This window comes from Silene latifolia, chromosome 1 (assembly GCF_048544455.1).
Source record: "Silene latifolia isolate original U9 population chromosome 1, ASM4854445v1, whole genome shotgun sequence".
Classification (NCBI taxonomy): Eukaryota; Viridiplantae; Streptophyta; class Magnoliopsida; order Caryophyllales; family Caryophyllaceae; genus Silene; species Silene latifolia.
Window position 1 is genome coordinate 60,332,561 of NC_133526.1, and position 20,612 is coordinate 60,353,172.

The 20,612-nt window shown below is 38.7% G+C and overlaps 1 non-coding gene across 1 annotated transcript; it reads right to left on the bottom strand.

The window, feature by feature from the left end:
* Positions 1-18,492: 18,492 nt before the first annotated feature.
* On the bottom strand, positions 18,493-18,599 carry LOC141624284 (small nucleolar RNA R71). The gene has a single exon (XR_012534096.1). It is a non-coding gene; the product is annotated as a small nucleolar RNA R71 (small nucleolar RNA).
* Between the last annotated feature and the right edge of the window lie 2,013 nt (positions 18,600-20,612).

The following is a 20,612-nucleotide window of genomic DNA, read 5'->3' on the forward strand; positions in this document are numbered from 1 at the left end:
AAAACATAACTAAAAAATACCGTGCTGTAGCACGGGGATCTACACTAGTTAAATGATTGTTTTATTAGTATGGATCCGCACATACGTGTGCGGTATTTATAAATTCTCTAAGGTAGCGTTTGGGAACCAAAATTTGATTTGGAATCACTTATTTCAATTTAGGATTGTGAAATTAGGAATCATAAATCCAAATTCTTTATTTGGGAAACTAAGAATTTGAAATTATGGATTTTGAAATCCAAATTTTTTGTTTGGGAAACACGGAATTTGGAAATCCAAATTTGTACTCAGATTTATTTTTAAAGGCTTCAAATTAAATTCTAAGGCTAAGGCAAAAAGTTTCCATTTTCAACATAAAAATAAAATGCTTGAACATAAGTTTTCAAATACAACCAGTAAATCTGAACATAAAACTACTAATGGTCAAGTTTTAACAACTATTGCTTATAGATTTCAACTACAACCCTCGACTACGCTCATCAAGGCAAAGGATTATCCAATCCAACTTTTGATCGTCTGGAAGATCATTGAGCACTTGAAACTTTACTGGAGACTCTATAAACATGCTCACGGCTTTCAACACTTCAGGACAGAGGATGTCAATCACATTAGAAACTTCATCATAGACTTCTTTTCCTCCCAAAGTCGGAGGAGTGGCTTTGAGTCTAGCTTCAACGTAACTTTTGAGTGTGTGTGCAACACTAGTCACGACTTCAGCTAAATTATCCCGTTTTCTCTTCTTGTTGGAGCTAGTTGAAGTAGTATCCATGCTTGAACTCGCACCATCGCATGCCTCTTCGTCCATCATAGTAGCACCCTCTTTATGATGCTCTACCCCATTACCAACAGCCTGATCTGGTCCAACCAACAGACATATGTCATCCCAATGCTCAATAGACTTATTTGAATAAACCGCAGCATTTGGGTTAGCCTGCAATAAAAACACGACAATTGATCTTTGTTGTCACTCATCAACGATGCTATGAGAATGAGACACATTTCATATATAACGATAAAGCGCACGACTTTTCAGAGTTCTGACAAGGTCCTCTAGAACCGCAAAACAGTTCGGACTGACTAGGTCCATTGTAAGAAAAAATAGTAGAGTAAAAAGCTTGGTATTTTGCCTGTGAACAGAAATCTGAAATACGAAATATAAGGATGGTGAGCTATGTTACTCGAACTTGGCTACAAGTACCGGATACAGTTAAGAACTAAGCAATTATGCACAATCTCTTGGTTAAGACTGTCATAAGTTATGACGATCGATTTAAATAAGGCAAAAAAAGGAAGGTTTTGAGAAGTCGTAACTTAAGATAGTCTTAAACAAGACCTACCGATAAATCTCAATTTTAAAGGGATCTGACTGAAATCACACAACTGATACCAGTCACATGAATATACATGATTCTGGTGCACTTTTTGCATAAAGGTACAACAATTAGCATCATAGGGAAACAACTAAGGATCTAAACAAGCCAAGAAAGGCACTCTTTACATTCAAACCAGTGTTCTGTCTGAATGCGTATTATAAGATCAAAGAAAAGTCAAGAATAGACTCTATACTAAAAGGCTTGTCTTCAATTGCTATTACTACATAGTGGTTTTTTCAAATTTTGACACGATTTCTCACATTTTCAATTGTAGGAGACATGTCCAACTTGCTTCTTAGTTCATGTACCGCAGCTTGGTAGGCTTGAGGCTTCCACTCAACATCTTCTTTGTTCCCTTGAGCTAGTTGATTATACAACACTGAGATTAGAATAGTATCCATTTGGGTATACCAAATAATATAGCCTCTTTTCTTGGGTTGCGTAGAGGCTGAAACTTGCTTTCGTTTTTCACTCATCTCCTATAAAAAAATATGGATTAGAAAAAAAGTCAGCAAAAGCAACTTGAACTATCCCATAAGAAAATGGAATTCACCAGCCATATGTGAGTTTACTGAGTCATTTGTGACATTACACTATACTCCAAACTCAAAATTTTCAAAAAAAAATCATTCCTGCCGCAAACTGAGAAAAAAAAAGCACCAGTTCATAAGTATACATCAGAATGAGAGGTGAAGCTGAAATTCTAAATCAAATCAGAATAATGTTGAATAAGTATATTTACACATCCAACAAAACGCTTTCGTTATATTGTAAAACTCTTGCATCTGCTGATTAGGCATCAAACAAGATGTAGATTGTAGATATGACATGGAAACTTCACTGATCTCAACAGCATACATTGTACAAGCTGACTGACATATTACATATTAACCAATTCTAATCCCATAAGAAAACTGTAGAGTTATCAGTTATAGAACAGTAATAATAATAATTACAGTTCTAGTTGGTCTCTTATGATACCTTGCTCTCCTAGCTTGATAGTTATTCCACATATTTTTTGCAAGGTCGTCCCTAAATTTAGTCCACTCCTATGTTTGTAGAGCACTAACAATATAATTATCTTCTTCCCCTTCTTCTACAGGCGCATTTTGTAGATCTTGTTCTACCTCAGCCATAAGAACCGTCTCGACTATCTTTTCAAAGTGTAAGAAGTTGTGAAGAATAAAACAAGCATTTATGATTCGAACTTGAGTTTTTTTATCAAAAAAAACTACTAGTCCTCAAGATAGCCCAACGTTTCTTCAAACACCCAAAATTTGTTTCAACTGTGTTGCGAGCTGATAAGTGTACCAAGTTAAAAAGCTCTTTAGAATTTGTGGGTTTGTTCCCTCTCCATAACTTCAAGTGGTACCTAGTACCTTTGTACGGAGCCAAAAAACCATCACCATTAGTATACCCAAGATCAACAAGGAAATATTTATTCTTTGGTACTTCTAGACGATATTGATGTCTTTGAAGGGCATCTCTAAGAATGCGAGGATCAGAAGCGGAACCTTCCTAACCGGGTAGAACATAGGTAAAGCAAAGTTGTCGATCACATGTAGCTAACACATTTGTACTGATGAACCCTATTCTATTGTGATACCTAGATCGATCCTTAAGAGGGACCGTCATATCTATATGAGTACCATCTAGTGCCCCAACCACTGTTGGGGTTAGTGTCCTTAACAGTTAGTGCAAGGACTTATAAACCTCTAAAAGGATCAAAGGGTATACTTTGTATCATAATCAGTTGATCCACGTTTATCAATAACGGTTGGCTTGCTAGATAAGTTTGACGTTATTGTCATACAGATGGCGGTGATCAACTGGTCCCTAAAAGTCACACCTATAGGATACGTCTTGAGTGATGTGACGGTATGAAAATACAGTCATATAGATGCCAAATTTGACTAACCAGTTAAGTCGAGTTATTTGACTAATAATTAGTCTAAATGTGATGTTGAGATATTATATTTAATACGGATTAAATATCATGAGCTAAAGGCGAATTAACCAGTTGATTCGTAAAATTAAATATAAGCGTTTTATATTTAAATTAAATGTATATTGAATATAATTATACAATATTGTTTTGTCGGACATGTATTAATAATTCAACTAACCCGTATTATTAGTTGATGCCTTAATTTCCGATAACCGATAATAACGATTTATAATTAAACCGCGTCGTATACACTTAGCAAGTTTTGGACCGGACCACGAGTTTAAGTGAAGAGGAAATGGAAGCCCATTTCTCTCTTACTCACTCGGTTTGGCCGAATGATACATAGAGGGAGTCCCTCCTCTTTGTAACCGAATATTCATTTTGACAAAAAGAATTAGGGTTTTTGGGAATTGTGCCTCCTGAATTCCGGATCTCACATCCAACACAACTCACAAAAACTATCCTCTCAATATTGCAAAGGCAATTAGAGGAATTGATCTAGCACAAGGGCATTACTCGGACTATCTTGGGTGCATCGTTTAGGAGGAGATTTGCTTTAATCTCTCATTGCCTTTTGCACTAGGACCGAAGGTTATTTCTACATCTTTATCGTCTTCATCATGTTTTTGTTTTATGACTATAAACTACATATAAATTTTACGTTATAATCCTATAATTAAAGGGTAGTATACGGATATTAACCCACAAGTGGTATCAGAGCGAGGCCACGTAAATTTTTATATGTGTTTTTCATCAAACGATTGTTGAAACGATGAATTTTGTTCAAAAAAATGCTCTCGGCTGCCTAATTTTGGTCTCGGCATTTTTTTTTAAAAAAAATTTGCTGCGTTTTTTTTGTGATTGTTGGAAACCGTGTCTAGTTTACACGGTGTTGTTTGTCTTGTTTTAATTTTGATCTTTGCATATTGTCTATGTAATCGATATTCATCGCTATATGTTAAAGATCGGTTAAAATCATTGCATAAAATTTCGTGTGGCAATTTTTATTTCGGCAAATCTGTTTTTTTTTTTATGAAAACCGTGTGGCCTTTACTGTACACGGCCTGTTTTCTGTTTTTATTGCATTGATTTGCGTGCCACACAATTTAGTTAGATCGTTCGATCTCTTGTTTTCATGTTGTTCTTAGCGATTTGTTGTTTTAATCGATAATTACAACAAAATGTGAAGAACATGTCAATTGTTTTTTTTATTTTAATCCGGATTAGAGTCAATTGCAATTGTGTTTTTATCAAACCGTTTTGTTTTGATCTTTCTTTGCTCACAAATTGAGCCGTGTAAATTTTTTTTAGCCTTTAGAGGCTCTCGGCATTTCTGCCGTTTTTTAAAAAAAAAAAAAAATTTTTTGGCCCCATCTTTTTCACGTCAACAATCTGAAGAAAAAAAAAAAAAAAATTTCTGTTTTTTTTTTCCGGCCCCTTTTTATGCATTAAATGTTTTTATGCTCTCGCTTGTTAGTGAAACGGTTCACCCACGTAAATAAAGTTACTTTAAAACGATTTATTGTAACGGATTATCTCGGATTAAAATTAACTTGACTAAAGCGGTTTTGTCATGTAATTTTAATTATCTTTGGTGGTTTGGATAAAAATTAAACATAATTACGGAATTATGCCACGATTAATTTTACTTTTAGTTGATGCATTTTATTTATCGTTATTGTTAATTTTGAATGTTTTTGAATGCCTTTTAATTACGTATTTAATTATTTTGCAAACGGTTGTAACTTAGTGTGGCCTTAGTAGAACGTGTTACCGTAATGATGGAACACGGTCTTGGTTGTATTTTGAGATCTCGTATCTCCATTTTATTTCTTTTAATTACAGTTTTTATTTAGAATGTAAATAGGTTTATATTTGTAATTTTTAATTGTAATTTTTGAGAAGACTAAAGTTGGAGACCGGATGCTCACTCCCGCTACATGGATCAAGATGGAACATCAAGACAAGCTTCTCGGGTCCAACGGTGGATTCCAAAGTTGTTTTATGTTTTAATTTTACTAGGATAGGCCACACTAGGAATTTTTATTTACGTATTGCATTCATTTTATTTATTTTATTGTAACGATAGTATGCATCATATTCCGCCTAAAAACCAAACCACCTAATTATTGCATGAAAACTGACACATATAGAGGTCACGAGTTAGTTTTCTATGACATTCGCATGTCACACGATTTTAAGCCATCACCCAAATTAATTCATTCACGCAAACGCTAGTTATTCGTTCACTTAATATGAATTAGAATTTAGTTGATGGGATCTTCCTCGTATAAACAAAAATTGAGAATAGTCTTTATAGGTCAAACTCCAATGAGTCCCTTCTTCGTCGGTAGGCATAATATGACCCCTTCTACGTCGGGTAAGTTGGAACTGATTGACCTATTTTATCTCAACACTATGGTCACTCGTACGATCCTGTGACTATGGTGGACTATAGATAGGATTTACAGAAATCTATCGACCAAGAGTTCTTCCGGAAGAATTAGCTAAACAGTTGGCTTATCAATTTACAGAAATTGAGTCTTGGGATCACTTGTATCATTCTTGAGGGAGATCAATTATGCAAGTGCCTTGAGTCTACATGTTTAAAATGAATTTTAAAATAGACTTAAATCACCTCGATGAGTTGCTTATTTCGTTTTGTTTTTCTTTCTTTTTCAGTGTAGATCACGTTCTTTAAACTGCAAATAACAAATGGCTGGTCACTTGAACGACCCAATGCCTAGTGCCACATTGGACCGTGAGTCCCGGCTTCGGATCTTCATGAATCGGATGAATCGACCAACTCGATCAAGAATGATGGATCAAACTTCGCGGATCGGGAGGCGGATTACGGAATCTTTGCCGCTGCGACGGGAAGCTCGGTTACTGCTTGAGCCCATGCCGTCACATCCAGGCCCCACGGCTGGAGTAAACGAGATCGACAAGTATAACGATTTCGCCTTGGAAGCGGGTGCGATTTAAAACGTACTCATTTTTGCAATGGAACCCAATTTGCAGAAACGCTTCATAGCCCAAGGTGCAAACAAGATTTTCACCACGCTCACCAAGGAATTCTCGAAAGCACCGAGAATCGTGACCTATGAGCATACCACTCGCTTCTTTGATGCGAGACTCGAAAGGGCCAACCGGTTAGCCCACACATTCTCGGATGATTGAGAATGTCGAGAAACCGAGACCTTTAATCGTAACATCAGCGAGAACATTGTTATCGACCGCATTCTTCACTCACTCCACGATGGTTATTCGCAATTTAGAGCGAATTACTATATGAATGATCTGAAGAAGACTCCCCATGAACTGCACTCCCTCCTCGTACAGACCGAGAAGGACATGAAGTTCAGTGGGAGCATGAAACAGGATGTTCTCGTTGTGTCAAATAAAGGAAAGGGTAAGGGCAAAGCTCAGGCAAACCTAGCAGTAGGTAAGGCGAAGTTCAAGAAGTCAGGCTCAGGTAAGAGTGGTCCTGGTGAGTCGAGCAACTCATCAGGCGCGACAAAGAGCAAGGATGGTAATATGGAGTGTCACCATTGCCACAAGACTGGGCATTGGAGGCGTACATGTCCCTTATACCATGAGGACTTAAAGGCAGGTCGTGTTAAACCTGTTGGTATGTCTTCTTCCTCTACTACTTTTATTCATATGATTGAGATTAACCACGCAAGTTACGGAACTTGGGTACTTGATACTGGTTGTGGTTCTCATCTGTGTAATCATGTGCAGGGGCTCCGAAACATCGAACCCCTCGTAAAGGGTGAGGTGGACCTGCGTGTTGGGAATGGAGCAAGAGTAGCTGCCATCTCAAAGGGGACATATGTGATCCAGCTTCCTAGCGGATTTCAGTTATCATTATATGATTGCTATTATGTTCCTAGTCTTTCCAAAAACATTATTTCAGTTTCTGCACTTGACAAACTTGGTTTTTCATTTGTAATAGAAAATAATGCTTGCATTTTCTCTTTACACGATATGATTTATGGCAAGGCAGTCTCCATGAACGGAATCTATGTTTTAGATCAGACCACGGAAATATTACACGTAATGAATAAAAAGTTAAAGGTTGGTGACAAAGATCAAACGTATCTATGGCACTGCCGTATGGGACACATTAATGAGAAACGCGTAAAACAGCTCATCAAAAATGGAGCTATCTCGGCCTTTGATTTTCAATCATTTGGCACGTGTGAATCATGTCTCATCGGTAAAATGACTCGTATTTCCTTCAAAGGTGTTGGAATGCGCGCTGCTGACCTATTAGGACTCATACACACGGATGTATGTGGACCTATGTCAATCACCGCACGAGAAGGCTATAGGTATTTCATCACTTTCACGGATGATTTAAGTAGATATGGCTATGTCTACTTAATGAAGCACAAAAGTGAATCCTTTGAGAAATTCAAAGAATACCAAAATAGGGTACAGAACCTACTTGGTAGAAAGATAAAAACACTACGTTCAGATCGTGGTGGCGAGTATCTTTCTCACGAGTTTGATCAACACCTTAAAGACGTGGGATCGCCCTACGCTTAACTCCACCGAACACCTCGGTGAATGGTGTGTCCGAACGGAGAAATCGAACACTACTTGATATGGTTCGATCCATGATGAGTCACACGGTTTTACCGATTCATTATGGGGTTATGCTCTTTTGTCACCGCTCTAATACTTAACCGAAGTCCGTCTAAAGTCATTGACAAGACTCCATATGAACTATGGAAGGGAACGGTCCCTAACTTGTCCTTTATACGGGTTTGGGGCTGCGAGGCTTATGTCAAGTGGAGAACTGAAGATAAGCTCGGCCCGCGATCGGTCAAGACATACTTTATAGGTTATCCTAAAGGATCACGTGGTCATTACTTCTATTCGCCAACCGAACAACGTGTTTTTGTTGCGGCTAGTGCGACATTCTTAGAGAAGGAATTTCTCGAGAATGCAAAGAGTGATAGAACCTTCGACCTGTCGGAGATTCCAGAACCAAATACCGAGCAACTATTGGAGGAACCTATTCCTTCAATCCCGGCTGCGGTTAACATTCCTGAGGAACCTAGGAGGTCGGGAAGAGTCTCTATTCCTCCGCATGATACATTGGTATGGTCGAGGAACATGATATAGATGACGTTCTACTCTTAACGAGTAGTGAACCCGCAACCTATAAAGGTGCCATGACTAGTTCTGACTCAAAGCTATGGCTTGAGGCCATGCAATCCGAGATGGACTCTATGTATGAGAACAACGTATGGGATCTCGTTGACTTACCTCGCTAAGGTTCGTCCCCTTCAATGCAAATGGCTTTACAAGATAAAGCATTCAGTGGAAGGTCAACAAGATATCTACAAAGCACGACTAGTTGCTAAAGGTTTCACCCAAGTGCCAGGTTTGCACTACGATGAGATTTTTGCACCCGTAGTCATGTTGCGTTCCATTCGGATTATCTTAGCGATTGCCGCTTTTCATGACTATGAAATTTGGCAAATGGACGTGAAAACCGCCTTCTTAAACGGCTTTTTGGAGGAAGAGTTGTACATGGTACAACCCGAAGGTTTTATCGATCCAAAGACATCCTAAGAAAGTGTGCAAGCTTAAGCGTTCCATTTATGGACTTAAGCAAGCATCAAGGAGTTGGAATCATCGCTTCGACCAAGTGATAAAAGAAAATGGATTTACTCGATCGGTCGAGGAACCATGTCTATATATCAAGTCGAGTGGGAGCAAGATTGTCTTCCTAATATTGTATGTTGACGACATACTTCTAATTGGGAATGACATACCTCTCTTAACTTCGGTGAAAGTATGGTTGAAAAACCATTTCCAGATGAAAGATCTGGGAGAGGCACAAAGAATTCTAGGCATCCGTATCTATCGAGATAGATCACGACGGATGCTATCTCTCGATCGAGTCTTACATAGACAAAGTCCTAGAGAGATTCAGCATGACTAACTCCAAGAAGGGGTTCCTTCCTATGTCTTCAGGGGTGCATTTGAGCCAGTCTCAGGCACCAGAGACACCGGAAGAGAAAGAGCGCATGACACGGATTCCTTATGCTTCGGCCATAGGATCAATCATGTATGCCATGATATGCACACGTCCGGACGTGGCATATGCATTGAGTATGACAAGTCGATTCCAACAAAGATCCGGGTGAACCACATTGGCTGGTCATCAAGAACATTCTTAAGTACCTACGGAGGACTAAAGATTGGGCATTGACTTATGGAGGCTCTCAAACGCTATGCGCAACCTAAGTTCTGCAGATGCTAGCTTCCAAACGGATCGAGATGACTCGAAATCTCGAGTCCGGATTCGTTTTACTCTTAATGGCGCTGCAGATCACCGGAAGAGTTCGAAACAAACTGTTACAAAGAGATTCTACGATCGAGTCCGAGTACTATCTTTGCGTCGAAGCAACAAAGGAAGCGATATGGATGCGTCAATTCTTACATGGGCTCTCTGTAGTGCCTAGTTCGAATGACCCGATCACCATCTATTGCGACAATAGTGGTGCCATCTTCCAAGCTAAGGAGCCAAAGTCTAGCAACAAGTCTAGACATGTACAACGGAAAGCTCATCTAATCCGGGATTACGTGGAGCAAAAGGAAGTAGTGATAGAAAAGATTGCTACAGATGATAACATAGCAGATCCTCTCACTAAAGCATTACGACAAGATAAGCATGAAGGGCACGTTAATTCCATGGGAATTAAACGAGTTCCTAAGTTGTAGTACTCTTTTATGGATCAGATTCATTCTCTTTTGTACTCTATACGACATCATCGTTTTGATATTTTACATATATTTTGTTTTTCATGTGGATTTGTACGACAAATTTTGAACACCACAAAGTGAACTGAACAAACATTATATTTTTGATCCTTAATTGCCCACATGAGCTGATAACTCTGGCAATTATTTTGTGACGTTGGTTGATGGTGGGTTCAACGAGCCATAAGTCAACCAGTTGACGACCAATCACGAGGCGATTTATACGGATATTTCGTAGGACACAATTGTGACATCGACGTGGAGTCCTAAATGTTTTATAACATTCGTTGCCCGGTCGTGGATAGGACTTCCATGGTGATCCTAAGAGTCGATTCTTTGACTATCGACTGTCTCTTGAGACTAAGGCAGATTTTGGGTGACTTTGGTTTCTTTCTCACGGTCATCCGTAACAGGGGGCCAAGTAGATTTTTTCTGGGTCATTTCATGCTGTGCTTAGATCGGAAGGAGTTCGAGTTGAAGGAAATATTCAGCCTTTATCGGTACTAGATATTTCTCGGGGCCACTCGAGGAGTCAGAATCGAAATGCATGGCCATGCTCGGATACGGATTCGTCTTATCGCTTAAGTTACTCTCTAGTCGGGGAAACCACTCTAGATACGGATCGATTGTAAAATACGACCTTTGTGGATCCAGATCTGCAAATTGTTTTACATTGAGTGGGAGAAATTTTAAATGAATATGAGAATCGGTTATCGCACATACACTTGTACGGACAAGTGGGAGTTTGTTGGAGCTTGTGTCCTCCGGTTAGTGCGGATAACGTCATTGCACATACACTTGTACGGACAAGTGGGAGCTTGTTGGGTTAGTGTCCTTAACGATTAGTGCGGGGACTTATAAACCTCTAAAAGGATCAAAGGGTATACTTTGTATCATAATCAATTGATCCACGTTTATCAATAACGGTTGGCTTGCTAGATAAGTTTGACGTTATTGTCATACAGATGGCGGTGATCAATTGGTCCCTAAAAGTCACACCTATAGGATACGTCTTGAGTGATGTGACGGTATGAAAATACAATCATATAGATGCCAAATTTGACTAACCAGTTAGTCTGAGTTATTTGACTAATAATTAGTCTAAATGTGATGTTGAGATATTATATTTAATACGGATTAAATATCATGAGCTAAAAGCGCGAATTAACCATTGATTCGTAAAATTAAATATAAGCGTTTTATATTTAAATTAAATGTATATTGAATATAATTATACAATATTGTTTTGTCGGACATGTATTAATAATTCAACTAACCCGTATTATTAGTTGATGCCTTAATTTCCGATAACCGATAACAGTTTATAATTAAACCGCGTCGTATACACTTAGCAAGTTTTGGACCGGACCACGAGTTTAAGTGAAGAGGAAATGGAAGCCCATTTCTCTCTTACTCACTCGGTTTGGCCGAATGATACAAAGAGGGAGTCCCTCCTCTTTGTAACCGAATATTCATTTTGACAAAAAGAATTAGGGTTTTTGGGAATTGTGCCTCCTGAATTCCGGATCTCACATCCAACACAACTCACAAAAACTATCCTCTCAATATTGCAAAGGCAATTAGAGGAATTGATCTAGCACAAGGGCATTACTCGGACTATCTTGGGTGCATCGTTTAGGAGGAGATTTGCTTTAATCTCTCATTGCCTTTTGCACTAGGACCGAAGGTTATTTCTACATCTTTATCGTCTTCATCATGTTTTTGTTTTATGACTATAAACTACATATAAATTTTACGTTATAATTCTATAATTAAAGGGTAGTATACGGATATTAACCCACAACCACACCCTCAAACCATTTCCATTTTGGGTCATGAATAACACTAGTAGAATCAGTTTTTTTAATGTAGTGCTTCCCCATCCTTAACACTGCTCGAAGAACGACATGAAATTTGCGACTCACAGTTTCACCGGATTGAGCAAAGAGCACTTGGATGGTTCTATTTTTCAAATTATAAGCAAGAATATCAAGAAAAATGCAACGACTTCTTCATCTGTCACATTTCTAGACGTCACTAGCCCACCCTTGATCTAAGAACTCTACATAACTTTTCAAAACAATGTCTATCAAAATGTAATTGCTCTTGACACTTCGTGTTATTTCTTAATGTATCTAACCACACAGACCTTTTTTGTGTACGTTCATATTCATTCCAAGATAATTCCCTCACTTTATGGCTTTGATACGATTTCGCAACTACAACGATAATAAAATTCACAACTAGGAGCAAAAATCCAAAGTCATCATCTTCCTCTTCTATCCTGAGATGTTTCCTTGATTCAATCATATCTACGAAAATTGCATGGAAATATGCTAGCATTCAGATAAAAAAATGTGAAAATATGTAATACCCGTCCTTTTAGAAACCCGTTGACTGACCTTAGACACCTGTCTAGACCTTCGGAAACCTTACGAGCCGACCTTGTGTCATTATAACCCTTTGAGTGCTGGTAACTCAATCTAGCATAGGCTACTCGATCGAGTATCTTAGTCACTTGATCGAGTAGAGGCCACTCGATCGAGTAAGTTGCTTACTCGATCGAGTAATGGGAGTTCAGCGGGGAAATATAAATCGCGATATCGTGAAACCTAAATCATTTCTTTTCCTTTTCTCCTAAACCTAGATTCCGTCATATCAGTTCTCCTTCACCTTCAGTCACCCATTTGGAGCCTTTGAGGGTGGAGACACCATAGGGATAGGATGCTTGAGTCGGGTAGCGGTCTTGTCGCCGGAGTGCTATCAATAGGTATGTGTCATCATCATCATCGTCTTCCTTGGTTTCAGTTGTGATTATGGTAGTAGTAATAGATGGTTATACTGTTTGTTATAGGTGGTTATAGTGTTTGCTTGTTGTTTTATGGTCGTGCGCAAAATTGCTGCGGTTTGCTAAAGGTAAGTTTTCCTACTCAATATTGTTGGTTGTCTAGTGTGTCGATTGTATTGTACGATTGGTTTTAGTATCTTTGTTGGTAGTGTGGATTGGTTGTTTCTGGTTGTTTTGTTTATTTGTCATTGGTTCGCGAGGTGCGCCCTCGGCTGAGTGGAGTCACTTGCGGGAGTGGCTTCACGCCCTTGATTCGCCCTCTGTGGAAACCGCCACAGAAGGTGATGTGCACATTAAGGAACATGAGTTATCGCTCGGATTAGATGAGCGGGGCTTAGGTGGGAACGGTTGCGGTCCCCCACTGGCGGTGTGGATTACTGGTTGCGATTGGTAATCTGGCAGGACTAGAGCTTCGGGCAGTCAGAGGTGTGTGGGTGATTGGAGGAGGTAGTGTATGTATGTTGGTGTGTTTTGTTGTGTCTGCTTTTGGTGTGTTCCTTCAGTTACTGACCTTGTGTGGTGTTGTTGTGTGTCTTCTTATGTTTTGTCTGCCGTGATCCACTATGGTGAGCAGTCGGTCTTAGCAGGTTGATGTCTCGATCATAGCTGGGTGCTTGGAGGGACGAGTCTACCACGAGTCATGGTAGAGATAGTTTCTCATAGTTGATAGTTGTCACGAGATGTACCTTTTATTTTGTTTAATCACATGTAATTTAATATAACTGTTCTTTTATCGACTTTTGATTATTACTGTTCCTCGGGCAACCGAGATGGTAACGTCCATATCTACTAGGGAAGGTCTTGTTAAGGCACCTTGGTAGATGGGGGTGTTACAAAGTGGTATCAGAGAGACGATTTTGGAACCTGTAACTAATGAGCCTAATGAACGTAGTGAGTCTAATAAAATGAACCTGGTGTATGTATGTTGGGAGCCCCGGCAGATGCTTGATTTTGGGTGAGAAGGCACCCTCATTTCAAAATCATGGCCCCAATATGCTTAAGCCAGTCACCTTGTATGGGGATATCGAGTCGGGAATTACGTACATAGTTGTGTATGATATATAGATTAGATATAGCTGTGATGGAGTCTATGGTAATGTCTAGTGCGTGTAAATAAGAATGATGAATCGTGAAAGGTTGAGAATCGTTGGAAGTGTGTATGTGGATGTAATAGAGATGGTGAATGTGCTAATAGTTACAAACGAGAACTTGTTAATGTGATGGTGATCATGAGTTGTGAATCTTTATATGCGTTTTAGTGAGTATAGGGTGGCATGTATGCAATGGTTGAACGATGTTTCGTACTCTTGTGAATAGGCATAGTTATGTGAGATATTGATGTGACCATTATTTGAGCATAATTAGTCCCCGAATTAGCCTTGTTCCCATGCTTTTTAGTGCATATTTGGGTCATTTATTGTCTTTAGTCCTTTGTTTTGCATATTTTTTGAGGTTTTGATCCCTTGGTAGGAAAGGAGTGCAAACCTTGCATTTTCATGGCAAAATGGAGCTAAATTGATTGAATTCAATGACCAAGCATCAAAGAGAAGACAATACTAGAAGGCCTTTGTACATATTATAGTAGTTGGGCAATGATGAGAAAAGATCCTTGCATCTCCGAGGAAATCCTCAAGGATTGTATGAAGAGAAAGGAAGAAAAGAAGAAAGAAGGAAGCTGATCTACAATCCGAGCGGATTGCCCACAATCCGCCCGTCCAAGATAAGCAATTCGAGCGTCTTCCTCAGCTGGACGCTCGTCCAAAAACCACCACAATCCGCCCGTCCACCCCAAGAATCCGCTCGCCCAAAAGACCCACAATCCGCCCGTCCCGTGCCCTGGACGCTCGGATTGTTTGACAGCTAATCCGTCTTCTACTTGTTCAATGAAGGATGCGCATATTTTTCAAAGACCGGCGAAAAGGAGACCAGAGTCTCTCTTGAGACCGGCGATTCCTCAAGGACTTAATCGTCATTTAAGCCCTTAGTAAACCCTAATTTATGTACCTAATCCCCATTATAAATACCCCATTAGTCTAATTAGCTAATCATGTTATTCTTATCAATCTTTAGTGTAGTTTATATCATTCTAATCTCTCTTTAATCTTGTAATCAAATTTTAATCAAGTCTTAATACAAATCTCATTTCCTTAATCTCTCTTTTGTTCATCTTTCATTTTGGGTAATTGAAGATTATTTGAGTTATTATTGGGAGATTGACAACCTTCCAATCAATCATCAAGTACTTCTATTATTCTTTGCTTTATTATTGGAATCATTAATAGGTATAATTCTCTTAATCCCTTTTTAATTATTGTTAATTATCTTCATTTATTCATCATGTTTCACTTTGTTGGTATGATTGACAACCTTGCTAGCATGTTCAACATGATAAAGAGTGAGTAGTTTCCTTAGCTAGGGTTAATGGGTAATTAGGGGAAACCAACATGGGGGATGATTCATGCTTAAATTAATATGTTTTCATAGTGTATTTGCTTGCTTGTTGTGATCTCAACTCATGCACATGTTATGTTTGATGAAATGCGAGCCTATGAATCCTTGCATTTTTTTACCCATCACCTATCTTTTCAATGAGACTTGTAAGACATAAACCAACTCGAGTCTCATTAGACCATGCATGCACTACTACAGATACAGGCTATAACAACGGTCAAAAACCATTGTTATATAAAAAAGCGGACGTTGTTAAAGCGTCCGTTGTAGAAGGTTTTAACAACGGTTGATTTACTTAAGGAAACCGTTGTTAAAACTATTAACCACGGTTTTATGTATAAAAACCCGTTGTGGAAAGTGTGACTCAATTTTGGGGGGAAAGTTATAACAACGGGTTTTAATATACAAAACCGTTGTTATAACTAAAGACAACGGGTTGTTTTAAAATAACCGTTGTTGTTTGTTCTTAAAAAATAAAAAACAATTAAATTAAATATTACTAGATGCATGCATAATTACGGCTGTTAGAATTCGATGCATGCATTATTACCGACATCACTTTGTACATATGAACGGATAATATGGAATGAGAAGGGTTAGTAATAGGATTTGAAGCAAAGATTATTGAGAGATATGATGATGATTATTATGGCACAACTTCCTAACATATATATTAATTAAAAAGCAATTAACTCAACCCACACATTGCTTAGTATAAATACATTTCATATCTCAACTAACATTTCCATTATCTCATATATTCATCTCCAAACTCTAACTGCTAAAACAAACTCCACTTAATCTTTCAAATCAAACTCAAAAAACTCCAACAAAATGAATGATTTCATCCTTAAGACTCTTACCATGATCGAGAACAACAACAACTTCATCCGCCGGTTCCTCCATATTGAGGAAAGTTTCAGAGCTACCTTGCGGATGCTCGATCCGCACCAAGCACGCCAAAGAAGATGGCTTGACGGAGCAAAGCAGAAAGCGATTGCAACTGTATGATGATATAGCAACTGCTGAACGGAACCTCCAAATAGCCAAGGAGGAGAGGACGGATACGATAGAGCAGAATAAGATCCTCTATGAAAATATAAGAATTGCATTTTTACATATGTAATTTTTTTTTTTTAATTTATGTATTTATAAATATATATATATATATATTAATTATGTTTATCTTACTTCTTCATCTTGCTTCTTCATTGTTTTACTAACTAATTATGCGAACAATACTTAAACAAATAACATAATGGTCGATAAAAACACATACATGCAAAAGAAATAAATAGAAAAAGAAAATAATGACGATGAAACTAACAGTGACGGCGAGATTTACCTGATAAATACAGAACGTAATAGACGATGAAATCACAGTGACGGCGAGAAGATAAAGCGACGATGAGAAAGAGAGAAATAGAGAAAGAGAGAAAGAGAGTGTGTATGTGTTTTGTGTTTGTTTGTCTGTTGTGTTTGTGTTTGTGTATTAAGGGTTGTGTTTTGTGGTCGCAGCAGACTTCTTTGTTTGTGTGGTTTATAGTATGGAAGGTATTGACAACGGTTATTAAACAACAACCGTTGTGAAATATGTTTTAACAACGGTTGTAAAAAACACCCGTTGTTAAATAAGTTTTAACAACGGGTTTCAAAAATAACCGTTGTGATTACTTTTCACTAACTTTGCGCCAATTTTGCGCCAAATTATTAACAACGGTTGTGCATGTGTGACCCGTTGTTAAAACTAATAACAACGGTTTTTATAACCATACCCGTTGTAATTGATTTTAGTAAAATTCGCGCCATACATTCTACAACGTCTATTGTGATTTTCGTGAATAATCGTTGTTAAAGGGCCGTTGTGGTTGCCTGTATTTGTAGTAGTGATGTAGTTGAGTAGGGAAGATTAAGTCGACTTGTAGGTGTTGTACAATCTAATCGATTCGGCTCCGGGACCCAAACTTTCCTAGGATTGTAAGATATAAACCAACTCGATCCATCACAACAATAATTGCTTGCTTATAATTTGAGAATATGTTTGTATGATCGATTCCAATGAATCCCCTATGACCCCATGACACCCTAGTGCCTTTTATCAATTGTTTACATCCCTTTTTAATCATCTTGCTTGTTTACTTTTATTGCTATTTAGTTTAGTGATCTTCTATTCCAACCCCAAATTGTGACACCCCTAGACACCGCTAGTTGCAATTGAAAATCTCATCTCAATTCCCGTCCCTTGGGATCCGACCTTTACTTGCCTCTTTACTAATTGTAGAGTTGTTTGTGAAGTTATAAATAGTGTTTTGGTCTAGGTGCTCCTAACGACAAGTACCGAAAACTAAACCTCTCAAGAGGTCACGACCAAAAATGGCGCCGTTGCCGGGGACGGTGTTAGGTTGATTTAGATTTTCTTGAATTGTTATTAGTTGTGTCTTTCTTTGCCTTGGGGAAGTAAAACTCCTCAAGGTTTATTCTAATTGTTTTCGAGTTGTTTGATATTTTGCATGTCTAGAAGATCACAAGGTAACTTGTTACCCTTTGATCACGAAATTGAAAGGACTTTGACAACCAATAGAAGACTTGCTAGAAGAACTTTGAGAGGTATTGGTGAGGTTGTAGATATTCAACCAAACACTATTGAGTTCATCAACCCTTTTGCAAGAGAAGGTGAGGAGAACCCAACACAAAATCCAACACAAAATCAACCCACAATGCCTAAATTTTCATCACATTCCGTACCAACCGAGGAGAACCTACCCAATAGTACTCCCACACCACAACGCTTAACCGGAAAATTTATTGCCAAATCCGCATTTATCCAATTAGTCGAAAGAAGCCAATTTGGGGGAATGCCTAGTGAAGACCCTCACTCTCACATGGAGACTTTTTGTGACTATTGTGATGCGATCTCACAAACCGGTGTAACTCAAGACCAAATTCGATGGGTCTTATTTCCTTTTTCTCTCATTGGAACCGCAAAACAATGGTTAAAAGGCCTTGATAAGGCTACTCTCGGAATTGACTCTTGGAAGAAGCAGGCTCTATCTTTCTACAAAAAGTTCTACCCACCGGAAAAGACTAACATGCTAAGAGCTCAAATTACGGGCTTTAAGCAAAGAGATGAAGAATCCTTGTATGAAGCTTGGGAGCGATTCAAGGGAATTTGTCGCTCATGTCCTCATCATGGACTTAGCGAGTGGTTCTTGATACAACAATTTTGGAATGGTCTCTATGAAGACTCAAGAAACATTCTCAACATGGGATCAAATGGTATGTTCACCGAAGTTGACGACAATCAAACTTGGAACAAGATTGAGGAAATGGCGGTCCATAATTCATAATATAGTAGACCTCACAAGGCTACTAGAGGGGGAAAGCATGAAGTGGACTCCATTACTCAATTGGGTGCTCAACTTAGTGCTCACATTGATACCATCAACTTGAAGTTTGAAAAAGCTATGGCTAGACTTGAAGAAGCCTCAAAATCACCAAAGCATCATGTCAATGCCATGACAGCATCTTCATCAATCCCAAGTGGGATATGTGAGAATTGTGGAACTTTGGGACATGACCAAAGTGAATGTAGGGGAATAAATGAACAAGTGAATGCTTTTCAAGCATACAAAAGTGGTACCCTTTATTCCAATTATTACAAAGAAAACACCAAATTCCACCCAAATCTCTCATACAAAAGCCAAAATGTTCAAAACCCTCAACCAACATACACCCCACCTCCTATGAGAAACCAAAATCAAAGACCCTTTTACAACCAAAACCAAGGTTACCAAAATCAAACTCCATACAATCAAAAAAATGACCAAGGTTTTGATGTTCAAAAAGCGGTCCTCAAAATGCAAAAGAATCAACAAGAGTTTTTCACTCAAATGCAAAAGGATAGTCAAGCAAAGGAAATCACCATCAACAACATCCTAGCCCACACCAAAATGTTTGAAACCCAATTGACTCAACTAGCATCCTCAAGCTCACAAAGACAAAAGGGGCAATTACCATCTCAAAGTAATCCCCCAAGACATGAAACGGTTAGTGCCATTCACTTGAGAAGTGGTACGAGATATGAAGCACCGAAGAAGCAAGTTGAGGAAGAAGTTGTGGAAGCTAGTGACAAAGAAGAAGTTGTGCAAAACTCCAAGGATGGAGAACCGTCAAAAGAAGAAGTTTCAAAGAGAAGTGAAGACAAGGCCAAGGAGAAGGAGCCCATTGTGATTAGACTTCCTTTTCCAAGTCGTCAAGCCAAGCACAAATTTGATGACCAACTTGGAAAATTTATGGAGATTGTGAAGAATTTGGAAGTCTCGATTCCTTTCACGGAATTAATCAATCACGTGCAGGCCTATGCAAAATACATGAAAGACATCCTTACGAAGAAGAAGTAGATCCGGAAGCTTGAGACTATCGCCTTCACTAAGGTGAGTAGTGCAATCCTTCAAGGGAGTTCACCTCTGAAACTTAAAGATCCGGGAAGCTTCTCAATACCATGTACCATTGGCAACACCACGATCAACAAAGCCCTATGTGATCTAGGGGCTAGTGTGAGTGTTATGCCGTACTCGGTGAGTAAAAGGTTAGGGATGGGAGAGCTTAAATGCACCAATATCACACTCCAAATGGCCGATAGATCGACGAAGACACCATTAGGGATATGGGAAGATGTTCCCGTAAGAGTTGGGAAATTTTTCATCCCGTTGGACTTTGTCATTGTTGACATGGAAGAAGACTCCAATATTCCAATCATTCTAGGCCGACCTTTCTTGCACACCGCGGGTGCGGTGATAGATGTAAAGCATGGAGAGCTCACTCTAGAAGTGGGAGATGAGAGCATAACTTTCAATCTTGACAAGACCATGAGAGCTCCCCGTTTGCATGAACCATGTTTTATGGTTGATCATTATAGCCGGAAGGATGATAGGAAGAAGTCAGAATTCCAATGGAAAAAGAAAGTTGATGATGCTCCATTCAAAGAGCAAGAGAATAGCAACAAAGAGAGCTTTAAAAGCTCACCCATGACAAGTGAAGAAGATGGCCTTGTTGGCCAAAACAATAAAGAAGGAGAGTTGTCTCTATCAACTCAAGAGATCTTTAGTGACCAAGTAGATGAAGTTTGCGGTCTTTGGGACGATGAGTTTGAAGGGATTTTCAATCCCTATATTGGTAATGCTATCGATCAAGACCAACATGAAGGACA